General features: G+C 37.8%; 1 long non-coding RNA gene across 3 annotated transcripts in view; it reads right to left on the bottom strand.

Moving 5' to 3' along the window:
* Window positions 1–737: 737 nt before the first annotated feature.
* Window positions 738–6,846, bottom strand: part of LOC135116463 (uncharacterized) — a 7,718-nt gene continuing 1,609 nt past the window's right edge. For 2 of the 3 annotated variants that reach the window (XR_010276347.1, XR_010276352.1), the window contains exons 2-6: window positions 5,593–5,760; window positions 5,190–5,287; window positions 3,832–3,935; window positions 2,893–3,100; window positions 738–1,222 (exon numbers count right to left, since the gene is read on the bottom strand). This is a non-coding gene — a long non-coding RNA (uncharacterized LOC135116463). The remainder of the gene's footprint in view (window positions 1,223–2,892; window positions 3,101–3,831; window positions 3,936–5,189; window positions 5,288–5,592; window positions 5,761–6,846) is intronic. The other variant, XR_010276354.1, reaches the window with a different exon arrangement.

Here is a 6,846-nt window from a genome sequence, read left to right as displayed (position 1 = left end):
CATTATGTGCTTTCATCAGGACTGTTTTCAAAGGCATCAGGAATGATCAGTTGGGTTCTCATGCCTTACCAATTGTTGTAGAATTCTTACTAAATCAAAACTAGAATTATGAAAGTTCTGTTGGTACTTCTAATAAGTTTAAAGTTTAGATAAGACGCGGAGATTATTCAGAATACAGACCTGATGATAGATAGATAGATATGTAGGTTGATGAATAGGCATAATCTCGAAAACTCTTAGAAATCACAGTAACTTCCACTTGTAGAACATTTTTAAAAGAATTCGAGTAAACAAACAGTTGAGGATACGGATCTAATTGACAGATAGATGGACGGATGGGTAGAGATAAAAAGATACGGGAAGATAGAAAGGAAAATAGTGATGGAAAGATATGTTATACTGTCCTCTACGGTGGTGGTAGTGATGAGAGAAGGGCTTAGGGTAGGCAATGATCGTGATGTGGTGTTCGCCTCGTATCCTAATCTTCCTGTCAGCATTCTCCCTCCTCTCAGTTGGATGTGTGGGCGTGGGCGCCCACGCAAGACAAGGACCATGAAGGTATAGGCCGCCCTCACAACGCTACTCGTCACTCGCAACCAACACCTGTTAAGAAAAGGGCTATGCGGCATGGGAAGTGAGGGAGTTTAGTTTAGCGTAGTTACCCTTTTTTTAGTTTTCTGTCAAGCTGCCACTTAAGAAAATAAAATTCAAGGGTAGACATTAATAATCTTAAAACCAACTCTTGCAATGCATTTTATTTGTTTTTAAAAGTGCCACAGACGTTATGATGACAATTTTACAGGCATCTATCTCTCTCTTACAAGTTTGTGCCACATTATCTTGAGTAAAATGCCAACAACTTTTCCAATTCTGCACCATTTACAAAAAGTTAAGATTGTAATAACTACGGTATATAACTTATTATATATAAAACCAGACTATTATCATTTAATCATTAAGCAGAATTTCACAATTTTTTTTTTCCATTTCATATAAGAAGAAATGCAGAATGTCAAGATAATATAAATCAGTAAATAAATCAACATTATTCAATATTATGTAATTTCTTGTGAAAAACCCTGTCTTTTCTGTGTGCCTAGTATGTGTATGGCATGCAGTCGTATCAGTGTTACAGGAGGTGTATATACTATCTTCAGTCCTCACTCCTCTCTGTCTTGCAGTGTTGTTGCAAGGGTGTGTGTGCTGGCTGGTGTTCAGAAGCCTGAAAGAAGAAAGGAAATGTGTACATCTAAACAAATACCACATGAGAATACAATGTCATCATAAGAGCCTCAAAATGAGCAAAAAATGTTTTTTTTTTTTTCGCAATACTATGTAATATTCATTGATAGATTCTACTAATTGTTGCCTAATTAAAACAACTTTAGTATGTTTGTTTATTTTACTTTATTTATTTATTTACTTTTTTTTTCATCTGAATCAGACACTAAAACAATACAGCAGAGCGATCAAAGAGTGCACACTGTGGGAGTATTATAAGGAAAGGGCAAGTGGTGTGAAGGAATGGGTGGATAGAAACACAGATGGCATGAGCATATTGACAAGATGAAGGCTGAAGGGTTTGCAAAAGATAGTGTATGCGAGTGAACTTAGAGTCCTTATAGGAAAGGAAACCACAAAACTTCTCTCCAACCAAAAAAAAAGTTTCTCCACTAACCTTTTCATCCACTTTCCTATTCCCACAAACCCTTTAAATATTATCTTCCCTTAAGCATCCTTCAAATATTTTTCTCTCTGGGACTCTCCACTTACCCCAAAATTTCTGTAATGAAAATAAAAGCGAGTTATTAACTTGTAGGCCTAACATGGAAGGTGGCCTTGGCATGTAGGGAAGGAATGAGGAAGGAGAGAGAGAGAGAGAGAGAGAGAGAGAGAGAGAGAGAGAGAGAGAGAGAGAGAGAGAGAGAGAGAGAGAGAGAGAGAGAGAGAGAGAGAGAGAGAGAGAGAGAGAGCTCTTGCACCTGTATTCAAATGAGCACATGTTTAACCCTCTATTATTATTATTATTATTATTATTATTATTATTATTATTATTATTATTATTATCATCATTTTGAGAGACTAGAAGAAAGAAAGGGAGGAACACCAAGGAAGATCAAACAGCAAAAGCAGCAGCAGGAGGAGGCCTGTTGGCCCTTAGGAGGCTTTCTGCGGTAGACTACATAATCTACATTGGAGGAGGAGGAGGAGGAGGAGGAGGAGGAGGACTTCCATTAACACAAATAACACAATAAATAAATAAATGAGGAATAAGAAATATGGGGGAGGGTTTTTCTCTCTCTCTCTCTCTCTCTCTCTCTCTCTCTCTCACTAATAAATAATAATAATAATAATAGATTTTTAAGTACTACTACTACTACTATTACTACTACTATTACTACTAATGCAAACAGTAGTAGTAGTAGTATTCAGACACTTACAAAGACAGACAGACAGAGACCAACAGACAGACAGACAGACATTTAAAGATCAGAGAGAGAGAATTACATAAATTACATAGGGATTACAATATCAGACATTAGTGAGAACCCCTGAGAACTTGAGAACCCTGCTACCTGTATTTAAAAGGCTGTAGTTGAGGTTACTGTGGTTTTCAAGGGTATTTTTAAGGTTATAGTGACAGATTAACAACATTTCTACATTACTAAGGGGAGAAACACTCTTTAAAAAGTTCTATTTGAAGTTATTGGAGTTTAAAGCACAAAAAAATAAATAAATATATAATAAAAATAATCATTAAAAAAAACACTCCTAAACACACCAAACACAAAAAAAAACAATAATAAAAATAATCATAAAAAACTCCCAAACACATTCAAACACACCCAAAACCCCCAAAACACACCCAGACACACTCTCTCTCTCTCTCACCTTCATTAGAGTGGAGATGACCTGGCCCTCCCGTTCCTGCCTGAAAATCCTCTTGTCACTTCCCTCCTCCTGCATCTCCCCCACATTGAGGGAATCAAAAATATCAGGCATCAGGAAGTTCAGAGGGGACCAGAGCTCTGCCAGGCTGTTCTGCAAGGGTGTCCCGGTCAGCAGGAGCCAGTTCATGAGGAGAAAGGTGTTCAGGGACCTGTAAGGGGGTGAATGACGTAGGTTAGGGTCCATTTTGGGGGGTTTTCAAGGTTATTTTTATGGTTCTGGTGGCAGATTAATGAGATTTTCAACTGAAGAAACACTCTTTTAAAAGGCTCTACATGAAGTGACAAGGGGTTTTAAGGGTGTTTTTATAGTTCTAGTGGCAGATTAGTGAGATTTCTGCATTGCTAACTGGAGAAACTTGAGAACCCTGTTACCTGTATTTAAAAAGCTGCAGTTAAAGTTACTGTGGTTTTAAATGGTGTTTTTAAGATTATAGTGACAGATTAACAAGATTACTGCATTATTAACAGGAGAAACACTCTTTAAAAGGCCCTAGTTGAAGTTATAAGGGTTTTCAAGGGTGTTTTTGTGGTTCTAGTGACAGACTGACCACATTTCTACATTCCAGAAGCTCTAGTTTAAGTTGTAAAGCTTTTCAAGAATGTGTTCAAGGTTTTAGTGACAGATTAACCATATTTTTACATTCCAAAGGCTCTAGTTGAAGTTGTAAGGGTTTTTCAAGCATTTTAAGGTTCTAGTGACAGATTAACCACATTTCCACATCCCAAAGGCTCTAGTTGAAGCTGTAAGGGTTTTCAAGAGGGTTTTTAAGGTTTTAGTGACAGATTAACAACACACAGTCTCTCTCTCTCTCTCTCTCTCTCTCTCTCTCTCTCTCTCTCTCTCTCTCTCTTACATCCTCTCACACTTTCCCACACTCACTTGGTCAGCCTACACTTGTGGTTCTTGAGTCTGTGTCCCTCGTCCACACACAAGTATCTCCTGGCATGCTGCTGGAGACCCCTCACGTCCCTGACGTCCCTAACCTGTAGGGGTTAGGGGCAGGTTAGGGACAGACAGGAGAAGGGAGACACATTAAAGGTTATCAAACACCCAAAAATACCCACAAAAACTCACCGAAACACACCCAACATATGCCTAAGCACCTAAAACATACTCAAAACACTCTCATCACCCCAAAACACCCACAAAATTTACCCAAACACATTGAAAACATCCAAAACACACGCAAAACACCGTAACACACCCAAAAACTCTCTAAACACGCAAAAACACATTTATAACATCCAAAACACCCAATAACACAAAGTACACCCCACACACACCCAAAACACCCCCACACACACTCACATACACTCAAAAGACCCTGCACACACCCAAACGCACCCAAAACACCTCCACACACATTGAAATACGCTCAAAAGACCCTGTACATTCCAAACGCACCCAAAACACCTACACACACTCAAATACATTCAAAATCTTTTCGTCTCATAATGGAAAGTGTTGAAATAATTAATGGGATTTTGTCTCTCTCTCTCTCTCTCTCTCTCTCTCTCTCTCTCTCTCTCTCTCTCTCTCTCTCTCTCTCTCTCTCTCTCTCAGTGGGATTAAAAGCAGTAATAATCTTAATGTTTACTGTCACCCCTGGCATGAACAAGTTACAGAAAACGGGAATACAGATGAAATAACAAGTTTCCATTATATATATATATATAAAAAAAACGGACGAAAATAAAATAAAATAATTAATTAATTAATTAATTATCTTTTTAAGTACTTAGACACGCTTAGAAGTAATAATAAATAAATAAACTGGATATTAAGTCGAAGAAATGAAAAAAAAAATGAAAAATATATATAAAATTAAACACTCCCATTATGAAAACGAGCAAAAAATAAAGAAAATAAATAAATTTTCTTAAAAAGAATGATAAATAAATAAACTGAATATAAAATCAAAAACAAATTGATAAAAAATGTAAACAAATATAGATAAAATTAAACATTCCATTATAAAAACGAACTAAAACTAGAGAAAAGAAAATATCCCTTAAAATAATAAATAAATAAATAAACAATATATAACGAAAGAAAATGAAAATATATCCTCTCTCTCTCTCTATCTCTCTCTCTCTCTCTCTCTCTCTCTCTCTCTCTCTCTCTCTCTCTCTCTCTACAAGGTGAGCGCATCTGTCTTTAGGGTGTTGACAAGGACGGCGAGGCAGGGCCCAGTGACGCCTGCCCTCTGCAAGCCCAACAACAACAACAACACTAACCTATCCACCAGCTGATTAAACGTCTCTTCTTTGCTGGAGGAGGAGGGAGGGGGATGATCAAGGTTGCCACACCACAAGTAGGCAGGATGACAGCGGTTCTGGGGGTTCACTTGGTTTACTGGGGGTAAAATTAAGCTTTTCTCTCTTCCTAATGCAAGAAATAAGCTTTTTCCTTATCCTAGTATTAAATTTAAGCTTCCTGTCTTCTGGTAACTTAAAATACTTGAAACAGCTTAATAAACGCTAGGCTAACTTTAAAACTCTCATTTTAAGCTTTTTTTCGGCCTTATTACAGTATTTAATCTTTCTCCCTCCTTCCACAAACCTAAAATATTGAAAACAACATTAAAACAACCTAAAAACACTTAAAACTGCCTTAAAACACTAAAAAACGGATTCTCACCTCGTATCTCGAAGCCTCGGTCCAAATATTCAATGAAGCTTGGTATGACCAGAGAAGCGCTCAGTATTAGAGGAATTTTTTGCATTTCTTTCACCTCCAGGCCTCCCTCCTTCACGTATCCCCAAGGCTCTTTCACCCCCAACCGTGTGGTATCCTAAGCTCTCCATCCTGTAATATTGGCAGAAATATTGGCAAAACTCACCCAAACATATCGAAAACACACTCAAAACATCCAAAACACACTCAAATCATCCAAAATCTCCACAAAACTCACCCAAACACACTCAAAACATCCAAAACACACCAAAATACCCACAAAACTCATCCAAACACACCCAAAACTCGCTTAAAACATCCAAAACACCCACATCATCACAGAATACGCCCCAAACATACCCAAACCCACCCAGAATACCCCATACACACTCAAATACGCCCAAAAGACACCACACACACCAAGACTCACCCAAAATAAGCTCAAAACACACTCACAATACCTCAATATACCCCAGAACACACCAAAGCACTCCACAATACACTCAAAACACCCAACAACACTCAAAACACGTAAAATACACCTAAAAATATCCTAAACCACACTTAAACACCCAAAATTCACTCAAAACACAGATAATAGCTGATATACACCCAAAACTCACCTAAATACCCCTAAGACACCCACAACACTCCTAAATACACCCAAAACACCCAAAAGACACTCAAAACACCCCACAACACACCAATATACCTACAAAACACCCAAACACACCCAAATACACTTAAAGCATCCAAAACACACAAAACACCGCAATATACCCACAAAACACATTTAGATACATCGAAAATACACACAAAACATTTAAAACAAACCCAAAACACTCTACAATACCCAAACTCACCAAACACACCCAAAACACACTTAAAACATCCAAAATACCCATTCAATATGGACCCAAACGACCCCCACACACATTCAGATACACCCAAAACACTCCACACACCCAAAACACTTAAAACACCCCAAATAAACCCAAGACACACTCACAACACCTCAATGTACCCCCCAAACACACAAAAACAACCCACAATACACTCAAAACACTCCACAACACTCAAAACATGTAAAATACACCTATAAACAACCTAAACCACACCAAAAATTCACCCAAAACACACTGATAACAGCTAATATACACCCAAAACACTCCTAAACACACCTGACACACTCAAAACACCCCACAACACTCCTAAATA

The sequence above is a fragment of the Scylla paramamosain genome, chromosome 3 (assembly GCF_035594125.1).
Source record: "Scylla paramamosain isolate STU-SP2022 chromosome 3, ASM3559412v1, whole genome shotgun sequence".
In the NCBI taxonomy this organism is placed as follows: domain Eukaryota; kingdom Metazoa; phylum Arthropoda; class Malacostraca; order Decapoda; family Portunidae; genus Scylla; species Scylla paramamosain.
This window is presented reverse-complemented; position numbering and strand designations above follow the sequence as displayed.